Raw genomic sequence first — 21,933 nt, 5'->3', positions numbered from 1 at the left:
GATTTTAAACACCAAATCCACTGCTTATGTTCAAATACTTAGGTAAATGATAAAACAGTTCATTCAGTAACTTGGCAAATTGTCCCAGAAAATGTCCCCAATCATCCTGGCTCCTCGCACTCAAAGCTGAATGTTCGGAGAGTCTAGATGATTTGCTGAGTGTCTGGGGTCCCAGAGGCAAAGTATCTAGAGATCCAAAGGGGAAAAATAATGCTGAGAGAACCAAATTTTCTCACCATCACTGAGAGAACAAACCTGTTGGAGATCAAAATACACTTGCCTTGTATTCTGGAGTCCATCCATCTATCTCTTGTTGCCTTTTTTTTTCTATTCCTAAAGAAAAATAGACCTACATAAATAAATCTAAAGAAAGTAGTTATCAAAAAAAAGTCTGAGCAAGATGGAGTATAATTACAGCCTGTTTGAGGGTTGATGAAAAGATGGATGTGCCTGTACCCTCCTCACACTGGCTGCTGCTTCCAGTAGAAGAGGCTGTGTCTCCCCACAGCCCAGTGCTTGCTGCTCCTGCTCCTCCTTCAGCCTATTCTTGGCTGTGCATTCCCCTGTGCTCTTTGTGCATTTTAAGTTTAATTTTGCATTTAAAAACTCAATTGGCTCATCTGTTAAGCATTAAGCAGCTCCCTTTTGAGCCACAGGGGGAGCCCTGGGAAAACCCACAGCTGCTGGAACATGGAAAATGGGTTTAAAAAAACAACACCATTTTGAAACTTTAAAGCATTTTAGCAGCCTTGGATTTCCCAATCCTTACCCCCCAAATGGTTCATCTGTTTAACTTTTATCTGGTATTGGAACACACAAACCAGAGCATTAAATAGCCCTCAGATGACTTTTTGTTTAATACAAAATGAAAGTAAGAGCTAAGCAAGCCATGTGGGAGGAACTTTCAGAGAGCTATGGCTTGGAATACCTGCAAGCAAATTCTCCCTCCAGTTATAGAAACAATTCTGAAATTCAGTCATGCCTGCTGGAACCACAGCCTTTCCTCCACTCACTTAGGAGTCTAAGACATATTCCCCACCCCCAAAAAAGGAGGCGAGAAAACAAGTCCCAAACAACTCCAAATCCCAGCTTATAAAATGACAATAAAATTGATGGAAAAGTTAATAGGCTGGGGATATTAATGGAATGCTCCGTCAAGATTTTAACTTTCAAAATGATTTGTCATTGACTAAAACTTCATGTTTAATTACAGTTGCGTAGGCTGTAGATGAACACAAATTATCATTTCTTTTCCAGGTTCCTAAGTATTCCCCTAACTAACCTTGGAATCTTGTGGTAGGCACCCAAGTTCTAAGTCCTAAGTCCTATGATTAGTTACCAATTCCTATGAATGGACTTATACTTTCACACTTTTATGTGAAATAATAAATCCCTCACTGTTTAGTCAGTTTGGTTAGATATCCCTTTACTTGTAGATATACACCTTTTAACTGGCACCAGACTCTAAATTGTGTTATTTTTTTCTTTTAATGGTTCATCTTGGATGAGACCGAGGATTGCAGAGCATATCAATAGATTGAGACAGCATTCAGAATGATGGTAACCCTTAAGAATAAGGAAAAGAATGTATTTGGAGGGAGGAGAGAGAAGATATGCAGCAGAGACCACGAATTCTATTTTGAATTTAGTGAAGCTGTTCATACATCTTGGTGGAAATATAAAATAGAGGTGAATATCTGAGTGTACCATTCAGAGATCATATCCGTGCTGACAACATGTGTTGGGAAATATTTTGCATAGAGCCAATCCTTGTTGATGAAGGAATTAAGTTTATCTGAAGAAAACATCAAGCCATTAAGAATTCAAAATATCATTATTTCAAAATATGTCTATCCCTCCTTTGGTGAATGTCAATAACTTTGAAGATATCCAAAAATCCAGTTAATTATTTTGTATATTTATTTTTTAATTGAGGTATAGTTCACATACAATTTTATGTTAGTTTCAGGTGTACAATTGGAGATGGCAATGGCACCCCACTCCAGTACCCTTGCCTGGAAAATCCCGTGGAGGGAGGAGCCTGGTAGGCTGCAGTCCATGAGGTTGCTAAGAGTCGGACACAACTGAGTGACTTCACTTTCACTTTTCCTTTCATACATTGGAGAAGGAAATGACAACCCACTCCAGTGTTCTTGCCTGGAGAATCCCAGGGATGGGGGGCCTGGTGGGCTGCTGTCTATGGGGTTGGACATGACTGAAGCGACTAAGCAGCAGCAGCAGCAGGTGTACAGTGTAGTGATCACACTGTGAAATGGTCACCACAGTAAGTCTAGTAACCGCTTGTCACTATACAAATTGTTACAGTATTATTGACTGTACTCCTTATGCTGTACATTATATCCCCATGACTTAGTTTATAACTGGAAATTCATATTTCCTAATCACCTTCACCTATTTCACTCAATCTCTCATCACTCTCTCTTCTGGCAACCACCAATTTATACTCTGATTGTATTCTTTTTTTTATTGCTGAATAGTATTTCATTGTATATACATACCCCGTCTTCTTTATCCATTTATCTGTTGATGGATGCTTAGTTTGCTTCCATATCTTGGCAATTGTTAATAATGCTACTGGGAACATTGGGGTACGTGTATCTTTTTGAATTGTTGTTTTGGATTTTTCAGAGGTATACCCAGGAGTAAAATTGCTGGATCATATGTTAGTTCTATTTTTAGTGTTTTAAGAAACATCCATCCTGTTTTCTGTAGTGGCTGCACCAATTTACATTCCTATCAGCCGTGTACCAGGGCTTTCTTTTCTCCACAACCTCACCAACACTTGATATTTGTGTTCTTTTTCATGGTAGCCATTCTGACCAGTGTTAAGGTCAGTGTGGTTTTGATTTGCTTTTCCTTGATAATTAGTGATGTTGGGCCTTCCCTGGTGGCTCAGACGGTAAAGCGTCTGCCTACAATGCGGGAGACCCGGGTTCGATCCCTGGGTCGGCAAGATCCCCTGGAGAAGGAAATGGCAACCCACTCCAGTATTCTTGTCTGGAAAATCCCATGGACGGAGGAGCTTGGTTGGCTACTGTCCATGGGGTTGCAAAGAGTCGGACACGACTGAGCGACTTCACCGTAGTGATGTTGAGCATTTTTTTCATATGTTTGTTGAGTATTTCTATGTCTTCTTTGTAGAGATGTCTGCTGAGGTCCTCTGTCCATTTTTTAGTCAGTTTGCTTGTTTTTTGGCATTATTTAAAATAATCTGGAAGTGTTCCTTCCTAATGAATTTTTCGTGACTATTTTGAGAAGGATAGGTATAACTATGTAAGGGAGTTTTTGGTTCATTTTTTGCTTTTTACGCATTCAGCCACCTCACATCTTTTGATTGGAACACTTAATCATTTACGTTTAAAGTTATTATTGACAAGTATGTACTTATTACCATTTCATTAATTATTTTCTGGTTATTTTTGTTGTTCTTTTTGTTTCTTACTCTCTTGCTCTCTTGACTTGTGTTTTGATGACTTTCTTTAGTGTTATACTTATATTCTTTTCCTTTCATTGTGTATTTGTTATCAGTTTTTGGTTAGTGGTTATCATGAAGCTCTTATAAAGTAAGCTATGTATGTAACAATCTATTTTAAGATAATGATTTCTTAAGTTTGAACACATTCTAAAAGCACTAATTTGTACTCCCTCACCCCCTGCTGTGTTTTATGTTTTTGATATCATATTACATCTTATTTTGTGTATGCCTTGACTAATTTTAGGTATCTATGATTTTACTAGATTTGTTTTTAATTTTCATACAGCTACACAAATGGTTGGCTTCCCTCATAGCTCAGTTGGTAAAGAATCTGCCTGCAATGCAGGAGACCCGAGTTCAATTCCTGGGTCAGGAAGATCCCCTGGAGAAGGAAATGGCAACCCACTCCAGTATTCTTGCCTGGAGAATTGCATGGATAGGGGAGCCTGGCAGGCTACAGCCCATGGGGTTGCAAAGAGTCAGACACGACTGAGCGACTAACACACGCAAGTGGTTGATCTACTACCTTTACCATATGTTTGCCTTTATTGGTGAGATTTTTTTTCTTTCATAATTTTCATATTTCTAGTTGTGTTATTTTTTACTTTTTGTTTAAAGAAATCCCTTTAACATCTCTCATAAGGTTGGTTTAGTGGTGAAGCATTCCTTTAGTTTTGCTTGTCTAGGAAACTCTTTAGTTGTCCTCCAGTTCTGAGTAATAAACTTGCTAAATAGAGTATTCTTGGTTATAAGATTTTTTTTTCCTTTTACTATTTTGAATATGTCATGCCACTCCCTTTTGCATTACAAAATTTCTGCTCAGAAGTCAGCTGATAATCTTATGTGTGTGTATGCATGCTCAGTCACTTCAGTCATGTCCGACTCTTTGTGCCCCCATGGACTGTAGCCTGCGAGGTTTTTTTGTCCATGGGATTCTCCAGGCAAGAATATTGGAGGGAATTGCCATGCCCTCTCTGGGGATAATCTTATGTGGGCTCCCCTTTTCTCTTGCTGACTTTAAAATTCTCTCTTTATATTTAACTTTTGACATTGCAATTATGATGTCTTGGTTTGAGTCTCTTTGTGTTTATCTTATTTGGGACTCAATGTGCTTCCTGGGCTTGAATGTCTGTCTATTTCTTTTATCAGGTTGAGGAAGTACTCAGCCATCATCTCTTCAAATAGGTTTTCTGTCTCTCTCTCTTTTCCTTCTGGGACCTCTATAATATGAGTGTTATGATTGATATTGTCCCAGAGATCCCTTAAATTCTGATTTTTTTTTCTTTTTGCTACTAGCCGGTCTTCCACATTACTGGTCTACTCTTCTGTATCATTTAATCTGCTGATGGTTCTCTCTGGTGTACTTTACATTTCAGTTGTTTTATTTCTCAGCTCTGATTGGTTCCTGTTTATATTCTCTATCTCTTTGTTGAATTTCCCATTGTGTTCCTCTTTTCCTCTCCTGAGTTAAGGGAGTTTTTTAATGACTAATAACTTGAACTATTTATCTGGAAATTTGCTTTTCTCCATTTCATTTAGTTATTTTTCTGAGATTATGTCTTACTCTTTCACTTGGAATATATTTCTTTGTCTCTTCACTTTGGCTAACTCTGAAGGCTAAACATTGAAGAATTGATGCTTTTGAACTGTGGTGCTGGAGAAGACTCTTGAGAGTCCCTTGGACAGCAAGAAGATTAAACCAATCTGTCCTAAAGGAAATCAACTCTGAGTATTCATTGGAAGGACTGATGGTAAAGCTGAAGCTCCAATACTTTGGCCACCTGATGTGAAAAGCTGACTCTTTTGAAAAGACCCTGATGCTGGGAAAGATTGAAGGCAGGAGGAGAAGGGGATGACAGAGAATGAGGTGGTTGGAGGGCCTCAGTGACTCAGTGGACAAGAGTTTGAGCAAATTCAGGGAGATAATGAAGGTCAGGGAAGCCTGATGTGCTGCATTCCATGGGATCGCAGAGTCAGACACAACTTGGTGTCTGAACAACAACTGGGTTTCTTTCAGGAATTAGGCATATCAGCTACATTTCCTGGATTTGAAAGTGTGGCTTTCTGTAGAAGGTGTCGTTTGGGGTCCTAGGAGTGCCACTCCCTAAGTTTCTAGATTCAGTCCAGGAGTGTCCTTCATGAGAACTCTGTGACTGGGCTGCAGATGCTGTGCACACACTAATGTGTGAAGTTGGCCAAATGGCCCAGTCACAACTATTTGCATGTATTCTGATATGTGAGGTCAGACCCTGGAAAGGAGTCACTTTGGTGGGTTGCCAGTGCCGGACAAGTGCCTCACCAAGACTGGTGGGATGGGAGCAGTTTTAGAGGGGCTATGATGTTGGATGAGAGCACCTGCTGGAACTGGAAGGATGGGAGCTACTTTGGAGAGACTCCAGTTCCAGCTGATGGTACCTACCAGGTCTGACCAGGAGCAGGGTAGTTTTGTAGAACTTCCAGTGCTGACCAAGGGCACCCATCAAGACTAGTGAGGCAGTGGAGGGGGGAGGCACTTTGGAGAAGTGCCACAGCTGACCCCAGGGAGACCAAACAGTGCTAGTTAGTTAGATGGAGAGAGTCAGAAATGGTACCTATTAGCACCAGGTTAGCCAAGTATAAGTTCAGTCCTTCCTACCAAAAATTGTGCCCACTAGTTCCTTTGTAGCCAGAGGAAGTTCCAATAGATTCCTTCCCATTAGCATCTGCCATAAACTTAGTCAATGAATCTCCTTCAGGTGCTTTTCAGACTGCTGCCTCTGCACTAGCACTCAGGGTAAGAGAGTTTTGCATGAGTCTTTCAAAAGCAGAGTCTTGGTTTCCTATAGCTTTCCGGCTCTCCTAGACGTAAATCTTCTTAGTTTTCAACATTAAATGTCACAGGGGTTCATATTCCCAGTGCAAGCTCCCCAGGCTAGGGAGCCTGATGTGGAGTTTGGAGACCTTGCTCCTCAGAGGGGACCTTGGAGGCTGTCATATCCCACCTGCCCATGGGTGTGAGTCATAGCCAGCTGGAAACTCCACTCCTCCTACCCATCCCAGTATGGCTTTTTATTTTTATCTTTGGTTGTGGAAAATCTTTTCTGCTAGTTTTTGGGTTGTCCTCAGAAACAGTGTCTGTATATGTAGTTGTACTTTCGGAGTATTCATGGGAGGAGGCGAGCCCAGGGTTTCTTTGCTCTACCATCTTTTCCTGCCCCTCTAGTTAACTATTAAATATTCAGTAACACTTCTTTCTAATCTTGCTCCACTTCAGTCAGATTACACTTGTTCTAATGTCTCTTTCTGAAAACATGTCAGTAGTTTTCCATCTCACTCGGAGTAAAATAGCTTGATATAAAAGATAATACTATTTTGCTCACAAAGAATATATTTGACTTTTTCTTTCTCATTCTTATCAGTCCACCCTATTATATAAACACCTGCCTTTCCCTCTGTAATATTACATATATTTTAGTGACTCTGCCTATTGCCTTTCTCCTCTATTACAGATGAGACATCTCAAAATTCCAGAGCAGAGTAAAGTAGAAGAATCTAGTATTTCTCAAACTGTAGAGAGGGCAATAGCAAATGAGAGGTAGGGCATGAAAAGGGAAAAATCCAGGGAGTGTATGAAATTAATAATTTTTTGTCCCTTCATATAGGATGTTGGGGCTTCCCAGGTGGTGCTAGTGGGAAAGAACTTGCCTGCCAATGCAGGAGACTTAAGAGATGAAGGTTCAATCCCAGGGTTGGAAAGATCCCATGGAGGAGGGCACAGCAACCCACCCCATATTCTTGCCTGGAGAATCCCATGAACAGAGGAGCCTGGAAGGCTATACTCCATAGGATGGTACACAGTCAGACACAACTGAAGCAACTTAGCATGCATGCATGAACTTAGGATGTTGATGCTGAAGGTGAGAGTATTTCAAGAGGGAAGGTGGGTCCTTCTCTGTTGACTGCTTCTGGAAGAAGCATTGAAAAATGGCCTTTTGATTTGGTGACTTTAGTAAGAGTTACTTGGGTCAGTTCAGTTCAGTTCAGTCACTCAGTCGTGTCTGACTCTCTGCGACCCCATGAACCGCACCACGCCAGGCTGCCCATCCCAACTCCCGGTGTCCACCCAAACCCATGTCCATCGAGTTGGTGATGCCATCCAACCAGTTCATCCTCTATTGTCCCCTTCTCCTCCTGCCCTCAATCTTTCCCAGCATCAGGGTCTTTCAAATGAGTCAGCTCTTTGCATCAGATAGCCAAAGTATTGGAGTTTCAGCTTCAACACCAGTCCTTCCAATGAACACCCAGGACCGATCTCCTTTAGGATGGACTGGTTGGATCTCCTTGCAGTCCAAGGGACTCTCAAGAGTCTTCTCCAACACCACAGTTCAAAAGCATCAGTTCTTTAGTGCTCAGCTTTCTTTATAGTCCAACTCTCACATCCATAGATGACCACTGAAAAACCATAGCCTTGACTAGATGGAACTTTGTTGACAAAGTAATGTCTCTGCTTTTTAATATACTGTCTAGGTTGGTCATAACTTTCCTTCCAAGGAGTGTCTTTTAATTTCATGGCTGCAGTCACCATCTGTAGTGATTTTGGAGCCCAGAAAAATAAAGTCAGCCACTCTTTCCACTGTTTCCCCATTTATTTGCTATGCAGTAATGGGACTGGATGTCAAGATCTTAGTTTTCTGAATGTTGAGCTTTAAGCCAACTTTTTCACTCTCCTCTTTCACTTTCATCAAGAGGCTCTTTAGTTCTTCTTCACTTTCTGCCATAAGGGTGGTGTCATCTGCATATTTGAGTTTATTGATATTTCTCCAGGCAATCTTGATTCCAGCTTGTGCTTCTTCCAGTCCAGCGTTTCTCATGCAGTGTTACTCTGTATAGAATTTAAATAAGCAGGGTGATAATATACAGCCTTGACATACTCCTGTTCCTATTTGGAACCAGTCTGTTGTTCCACGTCCAGTTCTAACTGTTGCTTCCTGACCTGCATACAGGTTTCTCAAGAGACAGGTCAGGTGGTCTGGTATGTCCATGTCTTTCAGAATTTTCCACAGTTTATTGTGATCAGAGTGGTGCTGATAGAAAGACTGGAATGGGTTAAGAAAAAAATTTTTAAAAAGGAGAGAGAGGAAGATGAGAATGGAGTGCAGAGAATGGCCACCCGGTACAGAACTGTGGCTGTTCAGAAGAGAAGAGAGTCATGCAGAAGCTGTGGGTACTGTAGAGATGGGACAAGGCCGGGTGTTGTTTTGAAAGGGAGAACGGAAAAAGAGAAAATGTTCAGTGTATGTTCCCAGATGAAGCAGCAGGAAGTAGAATCTAAAGCACAGGCAGAGGCATTGGCCTGAGACTGTTTGAAGACACATTCTGGATCAAAACAGGAGAGAAGGAGGAAAGCTTAGACTTTGATGGTATGCTTGCTGTTTATTTAGAAACTTAAGAATGTTCCAGTTCCTTTTTTATCTTGTGATACTGTTGTAGTTTTTTCTCTTATATCTGTTCTTATGTATTTGAAAATCTTGATCTATGATTAAAAAGAAAGGGCTGTCATTCTAATATTTTTTCATGACATGGAAAATAATAGTTCAACTAACTATTTGTTATAATAATAAAGACCAGAAGCAAAAACCAAAGGCCAGGATCCTAGAGTCTTTCATGTTGACCTCTGTTCTATCATGAACTTTAAAATCTGTTTTACATCAGACGCTGCAGGAAATAGAATAGGAGAACATGGGAAAGGAATATATCCTGCTAAGACTGCCGAGATTCAGCGGAGTTGCTGATGTTACCAAAGAGAAACAAACAGCAGTTGATGAGGGTTTTCAATATAAGTAAAAATGCTTTGATGTTAGATGATTTTTTTTAAAACGGAAAGAAAGATAAAGACTTTAGCAAGAAAATATTGTAATGAAACTTAGATTGACCAAAGTTTCGTCCAAGAAGTAAAGATGCAAGGAAATGAATAGGAGTGAAGCCATGGAGCATAAAAAGTGCTCATAAGTTGTTTGTTAGAATTCATGGTGATCTTTTCAATTTATGGTAAAATTTCTTTGGTCACATTAAATTTTAATTAAGCATTCTTTTTAGAAAAGAAACTGGACTAAATTTTGAGGAGTGTGCTCAAAATGTGATAAATCGTCCAGAGCCACTTTTGGGTGGATATTCTGTATTTCATTACACTTTCAAATAAAGATGATTCTTTAGCTTTGTGAAACATCTTTGTATATTATTATAGCTTTTCTATTCTCTATCTTCCCTTCCTCTCCTGTCAATGCCTTTAAAACTGTTATTAGGCTGATGTTATTTACCCTTTTCTGACAAGGTTAAAAGCACTAAGTTAATTGCCCACTGGCTTCAGTGGAGGTGGTATGGTAATAATTACTGGAATGAGTAAACAATTGTACAACTACAAATACAGTGGGAGCAGGATCTATTTGCATGAACCAACATTTAACACACTGTAGTGAAAATGATTCCCTCCTGTTAGGGAGGCATTATATCTCCCTCGACATAAGGGTTATATCTGGGAGGTTGAAATACATACCCAAAGTAATTTATTCCACATAATAAATATATAATTGTTGTTTCCATAACCCTAATCTTCCTTTTTTAACTGGAAAGGATGAAGCCAGTGAGAAGGGGCACAAGTGCACATACTCTGGTTGCCTATCTGGCAAACACCAACATGCCATTCAAGATTTATTTCCAGCCTTACACATTTCATGAGGTCTTTCTGAACCTCCCTCCCCTCGGTAGAACTTATTTCTCCCTTTCTTGCACTTCCAATCTGAAGAAGGAAAAAGCGAATAAATTCAAACTGCCCCATTCACTATTAATTAATTAGATTATTTATTACTTGTATCTATAATTCTTAAATATATTTATATCTAGATTCTTTGGCAGGATAAATCTCATTTTTCTGCTTAGTATTGGCATAACAATCAATGTTGTATTTGGAGGGAATTCATAGCAGCAGTCATCAAAAACTGAATAGGGTGTGACTAAATATTTAACCTTATGAATAAAACAGAACAAATCAACACAAAATAGATTTAACCCTACAATTTAAAAATCAGCTTTAACTTAACCTCAATAGGGTATACATTGGGTTTGTTTTCTTGAAATCATTCAAAATGTTTTTTGAAATTTTTACTAAAAGTAAATTTAAAAAGGAGAAGAAAAGCAAAACTACCTTGAGAAATTATTAAATTAATTTATTTATTGAGTGGATTCAAATCTTGAAAAAAATTCTGATGCTGAGCTGATTTTGAAAAATGATCATCTTCCATGTTAGAAAAGTTTAAATTGCCAGTTTAAGCCTGTTCAAACTATTTTTATCACATTCTTAGTAATTTCCCATGGAAGCATTTCTAAAGGCTCAGCAAAACATTTATAATTTTATAAAACCTTTTAAATTAATTTATAACTTAGCTATGAGCTTCTTTTGGGGAGACTCAAAACAGTAGGTGACCTTATATCCATAATGTGTATACTTAAATGTTTTATTACAGCAGAGTGAATTAGGATGGAATTATTTAACTTTCCATACCAACGTTTCATTTAACTACAGTCAGCTTGGTGCTTTACATAAACCGATTTAATTCTATTTTATACAACTGCAAGGTCGTTTTTGTATGTTCTAACTGTTTTGCTTTATTTTCAACTGTAGAATGGCTTTAGGTAGGGAGTATAAGAAAATACTGACCAAATTGAATAATTCTCTTGGCATTGTATCCCATTAGACGTTTAAGAAGATCAGTGTTTTCTCCTAATCTTGATTAGTGAGACATAACATATACCTGATTTCTCCTCCTCTTAGTCCACCCTTTTTTATCTCAGCTGTTACCATGACAACCAATTGTGTGCTGGTATAACCTGACAGCACATTGCTCCAGCCCAGTCATATCTCTTTTACTTTCTGTCCCAGAGCTTCTTTACGTACATTTACTTTCAGTTCTATTTGTCTTCTAATAAATGTTTACAGGGCTGTATATTTTCCTCTGTGTAGCATTTCAATCACATTCACATGATAAACTGGATAGATTTCTAACTAGAATTCATTATTTTCATTAGAATTAATTTTAGCTTTGATCTCCCAAGTTAACCCAAGGGTTATGTAGAGAAGTCTTCTTAATATCTAAATAAATATTTGCCTTTATTTGTGCAGTCCACTGGAGAAGGAAATGGCAACCCACTCCAGTATTCTTGCCTAGAGAATTCCGTAGACAGAGGAGCCTGGTGGGCTGCTGTCCATGGGGTAGCACAGAGTCAGACACGACTGAAGTGATTTAGCATGCATGCATGCATTGGAGAAGGAAATGGCAACCCACTCCAGTATTCTTGCCTGGAGAATCCCAGGGACAGAGGACCCTGGTAGGCTGCCGTCTATGGGGTCGCACAGAGTCGGAGACGACTGAAGTGACAGCAGCAGCAGCAGCAGCAGCAGCAGCAGCAGCAGTGCAGTCCACTCCCTGAAATGTAGCCTGAGTGATTTCTGATTTGGGATCCTCATCAGATATTCTTTGTATAAAATATTACATGCTTTTTAAAAAAGAAATTTCCATGGATACAAGTAATTTTTATGTAACAATATGTTATACTGGAACTCTTCCTACCTCAAGTTTGGCTGAGGTCATGAAAAGAAAAATCTGGTAAATACTCTCACACCTCACTGTGAGGAGCTGTGCAGTTATGAGAGTCCTGCAAAAGAGGACCTGAAAATCCACTTCACAATCCTTGTGCATCAACCACTTCCAGAGAGGGGGGCTTTTTCTGGAGAGAATCTTTGTTGGATGCTGAGGACCACCCACCCTTTTACTTTAAGTCTCATGTGAAAGAAACTTTACAGAGACCACTCAAACAAGTTGTTATGTGTCCCTAAGAATATCAGACACTTCTGAAAAATCTAATGGATGCAAATTGTGTGAAACTCCTTATGTCTTCAGAGTAGAGAGCTCTGGTGAATGGTAAGAACCTGTCCACTGACAAAGGGCTAAAGCTATGCACATCTCACTGTTAAAGCCACTTTGGTGGGAAGTGGTCTAAGACTGACAAGGAGCCTATGGCATTCACTCCACTGACTCTCCTAATATATGAGAACTGATCAAAGGTAACTTTTCCAAAGTAATTACACTTCCGGGATTTTAAACCTAAAAAGAGATTATATGTCAAATTATCCAATCCATCCAGATTAAATATTCCTATTAAAGCTCTCGGTGAACTTTGGGGTGCTGGTAGGAGTTCCTCTAACCTCTGGGGCAATGTCCTCTCTCCTCTGTGGCAGCCCAGGCCATCTGTGGTTGGATCCAGCTACTGTGGTTGGATCCAGCATGATGACTCTTGTTAGAATGAGATTCAGGAATCTGACCAGAGCCTTCAAGGGAAGGTAGCATAGAGGAACAATTAGGACACTGCAGTAGAAGAAAATGTCTTTGCACTAGGAAGTCTCAGGGTTTTTCCTCAAACCATGACTGAAGGGAGTTATTCCCTTCTCCATGGTATTTTCCAGACCCAGGAATTAAACCAGCGTCTCCTGAATTGCAGGCAGATTCTTTACCATCTGAGCCACCAGGGATTAGGACTTGCAACCCCAGAATATGCTACTTTGGTATATTGGTTATTTTGAGCAAAAGGCACTTGCAAAACAGCAAATGCAAAAGGAAACTTTCTCCAAACTTCTGTTTGCTCAAAGAAAGATCATCCAAAAGGAACTCTGTTTTCATAAATCCCCTCTCAGGGGGATTTATCTCATCATCAGTTTATGATTATCAGTTTATTTATCTCATCAACCAGGTAAGATTGACTACTATCACAGAAGAGGAGCATTTTTTGCTCATTTTCCCCTGGGTATCTCCTGTGATCTCTTTTGTATATGTGAAGTAGGCATGATAAAGAACTTCTGTCTATTTTTTCTCTTGGTTATCTGTTTTTCACTACAGAAAGTCTCAGCTGAGAACTCAGGGTAAAGGAAACATTATTTTTCTTTCTCTACTGTTATAAATAAAGTTTTATTGAGACACAGACACTTTCATTCATTTTTGTATTATTTTTTGCCTGTTTTCATATTACAATAGTAGAGTTGTGACATAGACCATGTTCTTCAAGTCTAAAATGTTTCCTGTCTAGACCTCTGCAGAGAATGTTTGTTACCCTTGATTTTTATCTTTTTCAACTTTTAGTCACCAAATCAACTTTTAGTCAGACAAATCACTTGGTTTCTCCCACTACTACTGTGAAATTATCAATTTCCCCAGATGTTTGAATCCGTTTTTACCTTGAAAATTTTTGAAACTGTTTAGCAAAATTTCACGACTTTTGCAACTGAGAGTGACTCATAACTTCATCAGTACCCAATATACCTCTTTTTCCCTTTTAATGAACCTCCCCTTCAATTCTCTTTGGTCCAATCTCAATATAATATAACTGCTTTCTTTGAGTTAGCATTTGCATTTGCCGAGTACTTAACTACCATCAATTAATTTTCAGTCTTTCTACAATGTTACTTTGAAGGTACTTATCTTTCTAAAAATCTTATAGCTACATTTTTTGAACTTTTATGTAAAGAACTTAATTTATTTTTTGAGATTTGTAATGCTAAAGTTTTCCTTGCCATATCATTTTGTTTTATATCACTTACTACACTTATTCTTCTCTGTTCTGTTGCTGGGTTTTCCTCAACTTCTTTTCATTTGATCTGTAAAGATCACTTGTTGTTTTTTCCCCCATCTGTAGGTTGAAATCATAAATCCTCTCTCTGCCTAGTATATATCCTCAAAATCTTAATATACATATTTCAACTCACTTTTCTACTATTATTTAGAAGGAAAGTTATGACCAACCTAGATAGCATATTCAAAAGCAGAAACATTACTTTGCCAACAAAGGTTCATCTAGTCAAGGCTATGGTTTTTCCTGTGGTCATGTATGGATGTGAGACTTGGACTGTGAAGAAGGCTGGGCTCAAAGAATTGATGCTTTTGAACTGTGATGTTGGAGAAGACTCTTGAGAGTCCCTTGGACTGCAAGGAGATCCAAACAGTCCATTCTAAAGGAGATCAGCCCTGGGAGTTCTTTGGAAGGACTGATGCTAAAGCTGAAACTCCAGTATTTTGGCCACCTCATGCGAAGAGTTGACTCTTTGGAAAAGACCCTGATGCTGGGAGGGATTGGGGGCAGGAGGAGAAGGGGACGACAGAGGATGAGATGGCTGGATGGCATCACAGACTCGATGGGCGTGAGCCTCAGTGAACTCCGGGAGTTGGTGATGGACAGGGAGGCCTGGCGTGCTGCGATTCATGAGGTCACAAAGAGTCGGACACGACTGAGCGACTGAACTGAACTGAACTGAACTGACATAAGATAAGAACCTTGCCTACTTCTCTTTATCCTGCAGACCTGTCACCATTGAAATGTAATAATTTGGACTATTATGAGTAATATTATGAGAACATTACTTTGAAAGTGTATCATAAATTATTTTTATTGAATTATTTACTTTATGAAAATTTTTTTCTCTACTCATTTTCCAACATTTTCTTTTTTCAAGGTTATTACCTGACTTGCTAATGTACATTCTTAATTTTTGTCCGTGTTCATGGTGATAAATTTTATGATTTTGCATCTATGAAAAATATTTATTTGATGTTTCACTTGAATGCCTCCCCATCTCAAACATGTTCCTTTAAATATGTTAACTCTTCTAAAAATTGCCTATTAAACTTTCATTAGTGAAAAATTTAGAGTGTGCTGACTGTCTTCTGCCAGAATCCCGAATGTGAAAAATTTTATATCTTAAAAACCGGAGTGATTACAATGCAAATCATTTTTCATTATCATTTTATTTAATTGTCTGAATATTAATAAATGTCCTAAAACTATAGACATATAATACACACACTTGCACATGTACACACACACATGTTTTACACAGAGACAAGAAAAATAAATGCTTATAGTATTATGTTGGTTGACAAAACCTCTAACAAACCTAAGGAATAAATTAACCCTAAAAGAAAAGGACATAAATGAAGAGAAGTATGAAAAAAAGTGAAAGGGTTAGTTGCTCAGTCATGTCCAACTCTTTGCAACCCCATGGATGGTAGCCCACCAAACCCCTCTGTCCATGGGATTTCCCATGCAAGAATACTGGAATGGGTTACTATTCCCTTCTCCAGGGGATCTTCCTGACCCAGGGATTGAAGCCGGGTCTCCTGCATTAATAGCAGATTCTTTACTGCCTGAACCACCAGAATAAAAGTATAAAACTAAGTAAATAAATATGCAAACACATTTTAGTGATGGATGAGGAACATGAGTGAAAAAAACAAAAAAACACCCAGGATGGTGTATCAGTTATGATGCATTTGCTTGAATATAAAAGAAAATGAGCCTCAAAGTGGCTGCAATGGTGCAGGACTCTGTTTCTCAGAGTGTGGTCAGTGTGCATGCTGCATTAGTGTCACCTGGGATCTTGTTAGAAATGCAGAGTCTCAGGGCTTATCCTAGAACTACTGAATCAAAATCTTGGGAGGTAGGGCCAAGAACCCATGTGTTAATGAGCTTTTCATGTCATTTTTATTCATACTGCAGTTCAAGAACCATAAGTGAAGGAGATTTATTAGCTTATCAACTGTAAGTTTAGAGTTGTATTCTATAGCTCAATTGCTTCTCCATTCTGCCTTCAACTTTGCAGTTTCATCTTCCTTCTACTTCCTCTGGGGATCTCTAGACACTGCCAACAATGTCTGTGCTGCAGACTTCCTAACTGACTTGAGGAAGAAAGAAAGAATTGGTTACATGTGAAAGCTCCATGACAGAAACAAGGAAAGTTCTTTACAGCAGTCACTTTCTTCTTGTGCCTCATGAGCCAGTTTGGGTCACAGGACGGTCCATAAACATGGACCATTTTGTTATACCATTTACAAACATAAATTCTAGGTAGATTAAAAATTTAAATGTAAAAGACAAACAATATTTGCAAGACAACTGGGAGAATATCTGTACAAACACATTGTGGGGGAGGAGGGAGAAACCTTAAAAGCAACAAAGAAAACATCACTGGAAAAGATTAAGAGATTTGTTACAAAGAAATTTAAACTTACTATGTGGGAAAATATACCACAAACAAAGTATAAAAACAAATTAGACTGAGAGAAAATTTGCATAATATGTACAGCAATAACAGGTTGATAAGAAGGACACAAAAAATAAAGTTTGGCAGTAATGTAAACAAGCAAGTCACACAGGAGATGCCAGTGGAAAATGGTTATTAATAAAGATATTTAACTTCACTAGTGATTAGGAACATGAAAATGGAAATACTGGTAACATATTAGTTTCCTTAACCCATGAGGCTGGGAAAAATGTGTACATGTATATGTGTTTAATATGTAATGCTCAGTGCTAATGAGAATGTGGGGAAATGGGAATTCTTATATATGTTGGCAGAAGTATGAAATACTATTACTCCTTTGGAACAGATTTGGTAGTATCTATTAAAATTGAAAAATATATATACGAATGTAAATACATATACATATATCCTTTAGCTAAATAATTTCAGTTTGCAAAATCTATCAAACAGAACTGAAAACACAGATACATAAGAAAAAAATGTTTATTGTAGCATTATATGAGTGGGAAAAATAAATCAGCAAACTACATTGTCAATTAAGGAGAGAAAGGTTGAATCAGTTAAGATACTCTCATGCTGTGAAATGTTATGCAACCATAAAAAAGGAATGAGCTTATTCATTATTCATTCAACAAATATCTAACTTATACGTACGGTGTTCATGTCCCATTTTAAATGTTGGCATTAAAGCAAGTATTAAAGGAAAGTGTGTCTTTGGTTAATCACAGACTAGTGAGGATGAAAAATAAATTAGTTAAAAAATAAGATAATTTCAGAGAGCAATTATATGCTACGAATAAAATAAAACAAGGTGATATGATAGAAAATGATAGATAAGGAGCTAAACTAACAGGTGAAGAAATAGAAAGACATGAAAATCATATTAAAAGTTTTAAAAAAATTAAGCAAATGAGCATCTTCTTTATGACCTTACCAATGGATCCAGAGGGATATTTATATTATACCAAAAAAAGAAAAAATATAGAAAAATATGGCAAAGTGTGATTCTATTTTTGTTTTAAAAATTTGGAAAATTATTCTTCTGGTGGGTACACATTTGTTTTTTTAAAGTGAACGTAAAGAAAACAGAACAAAAAATATCTGTTAACACTAGCTGGCATAGGTGGTAGTATTCAGATGGTGAGTCCAAAAACAGTTTATGTTTTTATTTTCGCTTTCCATCATTCAGAATTTTTCCTCAAATTTTCTTCTAATCACTTTTCCCTGCCAAGTATCTTGCTGTTGTTATTGAGTCACTAAGTCATGTCCGACTCTTTTGTGACCCCCATGGACTATAGCCCGCCAGGTGCCTCTATCTATGGGATTTTCCAGGCAAGAATACTGGAGTGGGTTGCCATATCCTTCTCCAAGGGTTCTTCCCCACCTAAGGATCAAATCTGCATCTCCTACTTGGCATGCAGATTCTTTACCTCTGAGCCACCCAGGAAGCCCAAGTGTCTTGAATCTGCTTTTAAAGAACCTAAACATCTTGGTCCCTTCAGGCTGTTATGACGGAATACCATAGACTGGTGGCTTATAAACAACAAACATTTATTTCTCATAGTTCTAGAGGCTGAGAAGTCCAAGATCAAAGTGCCAGCACATTTGGTGTCTAGTGAGAGCCCACTTTCTGACTCATAGATGGCTGCCTTCTTGATTCATCCTCACATAACAGAAGATACAAGGGAGACCTCTGGGGTGTCTTTTACCAGGGCACAAATCCCTTTCATGAGTGTTCTGTCCTCATGACCTAATTACATCCCAAAGGCCCTATCTCTACTACCAACATGTGGGGCATTATGATTTCAACATAAGGATTTTGGGGAGACAAAATCATTTAATCCATTACACTAAAAAAACTTTGTTCAGGAGCAAAGTGTATGTTCAATTTATCATCTTATTCAACCTTCTTTGCTATTCTTTCTGTCACCTTAGAATTTACATGTCAGCTTTGCAGGATAATTTAGGTTAAATGTAAGGACTTGCAAAAGTAAAACATATTTTAGGACACAAAAGCTCCTTACATTTTATGAATTCGAATACTTATATTGGTTTGCTAAGTTTCAGTCTGTAACAGCCTTTATTTTAAAATCTTTATCTTTTTCTCAAAACCATTGGTGTTGAATGGTAGCTCAGATGGTAAAAGTATCTACTTGCAATGCAGGAGACCTGGGTTTGATCCTTGGGTTGTGAAGATCCCCTGGAGAACGAACTGGAAACCCACTCCAGTATTTTTGCCTGGAGAATTCCATAGACAGAAGAGCCTGGCAAGCTACAGTCCATGGGGTCGCAGAGTCAGACAGTACTAAGCAACTAAGATCATGGCATCTGGTACCATCACTTCATGGCAAATAGAAGGGGAAACAATGGAAAGAGTTACAGACTTTATTTTCCTGGGATCCAAAATCTTTGCAGATGGTGACTGCAGCCATGAAATTAAGACACTTGCTCCTCAGAAAAAAAGCAATGACAAACCTAGACAGCATATTAAAGAGCAGAGACATTACTTTGTCAATAAGGGTCTGTCTAGTCAAAGCTATGGGTTTTCCGGTAGTCATGTATGGATGTGAGAGTTGGACTATAAAGAAAGCTGCTACTGCTGCTGCTAAGTCATTTCAGTAGTGTCCGACTCTGTGTGACCCCATAGACGGCAGCCCACCAGGCTCCCCCATCCCTGGGATTCTCCAGGCAAGAACACTGGAGTGGGTTGCCATTTCCTTCTCCAATGCATGAAAGTGAAAAGTGAAAGTGAAGTCGTTCAATCATGTCTGACCCTCAGCGACCCCATGGACTGCAGCCTTCCAGGCTCCTCCATCCATGGGATTTTCCAGGCAAGAGTACTGGAGTGGGGTGCCATTGCCTTCTCCGAAAGAAAGCTGAGTACTGAATTGATGCTTTTGAACTGTGGTGTTAGAGAAGACTCTTGAGAGTCCCTTGGACTGGAAGGAGATCCAACCAGCCCATCCTAAAGGAAATCAGTCCTGAGTATTCATGGGAAGGACTGATGCTGAAGCTGAGGCTCCAATACTTTGGCCACCTGATGCAAAGAACTGATTCATTGGAAAAGACCCTGATGTTGGGAAAGATTGAAGGCAGGAGGAGAAGGGGACAGAGGATGAGATGGTCAGATGGCATCACTGATTTGATGGACATGAGTTTGAGCAAGCTCTGGGAGTTGATGATGGACAGGGAAGACTGGCATGCTTCAGTTCATGGGCTTACAAACAGTAGGATACGACTGAGTGACTGAACCGAACTGAAGGAACTAACACACTTTACTCAAGGAACTAACATCCTTTACTCAAAACCACTGGTGTTGAATATAGGCAGCTATGACTGCTGAGGGCACAGCTCCTACACCTAGAATGTTGGATTTCTCCCTCCTCCCCTTTTTAACCAGAACCAAAGTTTTTTCATCTTAAATTATCTGCATCTGTTTAAGTTTCTGTCCCCAAAATGGGGAGGGTTGATTATTTTTAGAAGAATTGGAGTGGCATCTTAAGAAGAAAACCAAAAGAAGTTGGAATTCACAAGTTTATCTTTGGTTCTCTCTCAGTAGTTTTCTTGATCTTTTCTCATTTTCAATTATCCTTATTACCTGCCTTCAAGATGCCTAAAACCACATGTGATCCTCAGATTCCCAAAACTTTTCAGGCTCAATCTTCCAATAGTTACGTCCCTAGTAACTCAAAATTGCCTTTCCTTGTTCCCCTAGTAAAAATGCAAATTCTAATGGTACACCAGATCTTATCAAGATGTTATGAAATTATCTGATTAAAAATTCACATGATAGTATCAAAAATAGAAAACCCTCAGAAAACATGTTACATTTCAAAATTGAATATTATCCTAACTTATCTCTTGTTGGTAGATGATATGCAGGCACATGTTTGACTATACGATCTATGATCCCTTTCTCTCTTGCTTTTTGTCTGCTCAGTGATGTGACATATCCTTCAAATTGAAAGAATAAGACACATGACACTGCAAACCCTTTTTATGTGTCAAACTTAGTGATTCTCAATGGGTGAAGTTAGTGATGAATTTTCCCCTGGCTTGAGACAAAATGAGGAAAATACGGCCACTATAGGTGCATTTTCATATAACCAAATTGATTCAGTATGTAGCACAATAATTTGTCCTGTGAGTTTTTTCCTGTTTTCATGAGATAATTATTGAAGCAAAAAGTAGTTTTATTTTGAATGTCCTGATCTTGACAAAGCAGGACTTCCTATGTAAAACTCCAAATTTAAAAAATCCAAAATGCCAAAGCCTTGCAACACAATATACTCTAAGATCTTTGTGTCTAAAGGACTGTCTTATTCTGCACTCTATCCCCTTCACAGCAAATTGTCTATCATATTATAGTGCCTAGTTTATAGAGAATTGAATTACCAGGTATATGCTGCTGCTGCTAGTCACTTCAGTTGTGTCCAACTCTTTGCAACCCTGTGGACCATAGCCCGCCAGGCTCCTCTGTCCATGGGATTCTCCAGGCAAGAATACTGGAGTGGGTTGCTATGCCCTCCTCATGAGGTATATAAAATACACCAAACCTTTTAATGCTATCTTTAGGTTTTATGCTATAATTGACACATACTAGCAGAAATCCTACAAAAATTCTACTATAAGGTAAATACTACTTCATAGAACCCCACCCCACACTGGGGTGTAGGTCGATCAATACTCTATTTTTTTCAGTTGGAATTTCAAAGAGAATTTACTCACTCAGTCTCTGAGAATTGGCAAGATAGTCAAAGGTTTCTGACTTCCCACTTTTCCATGTCTTCATTTCTAGAAAACAATTCCTTTTACCATTTTCCATTGGTTTCCCTCATAGTTTAGTTGGTAAGGAATCTGCCTGCAATGCAGGACACCCAGTTTCGATTCCTGGGTCGGGAAGATCCCTGGAGAAGGGATAGGCTACCCATTTCAGTATTCTTGGGATTCCCTTTTGGCTCAGCTGGTAAAGAATCTGCTGCAATGCAGGAGACCTGGGTTCAATCCCTGGGTTGGGAAGATACCCCTGGAGAAGAGAAAGGCTGCCCACTCCAATATTCCGGCCTAGAGACTATACAGTCCATGGGGTCTCAAAAGTCTGACACAACTGAGCAACTTTCACTTTCACTTCATCAATTTTCTAAAACGGGTTCCCAGGCATCAGAATTACGTGTCTTCTTACTCTAGCTGCAGAGAAGGCAATGGCACCCCACTCCAGTACTCTTGCCTGGAAAATCCCATGGATGGAGGAGCCTGGTGAGCTGCAGTTCATGGGGTCGCGAAGAGTCGGACACGACTGAGCGACTTCACTTTCACT

Source organism: Bos indicus, chromosome 1 (genome assembly GCF_029378745.1).
Source record: "Bos indicus isolate NIAB-ARS_2022 breed Sahiwal x Tharparkar chromosome 1, NIAB-ARS_B.indTharparkar_mat_pri_1.0, whole genome shotgun sequence".
NCBI classification, from domain to species: Eukaryota; Metazoa; Chordata; class Mammalia; order Artiodactyla; family Bovidae; genus Bos; species Bos indicus.
This window is presented reverse-complemented; position numbering follows the sequence as displayed.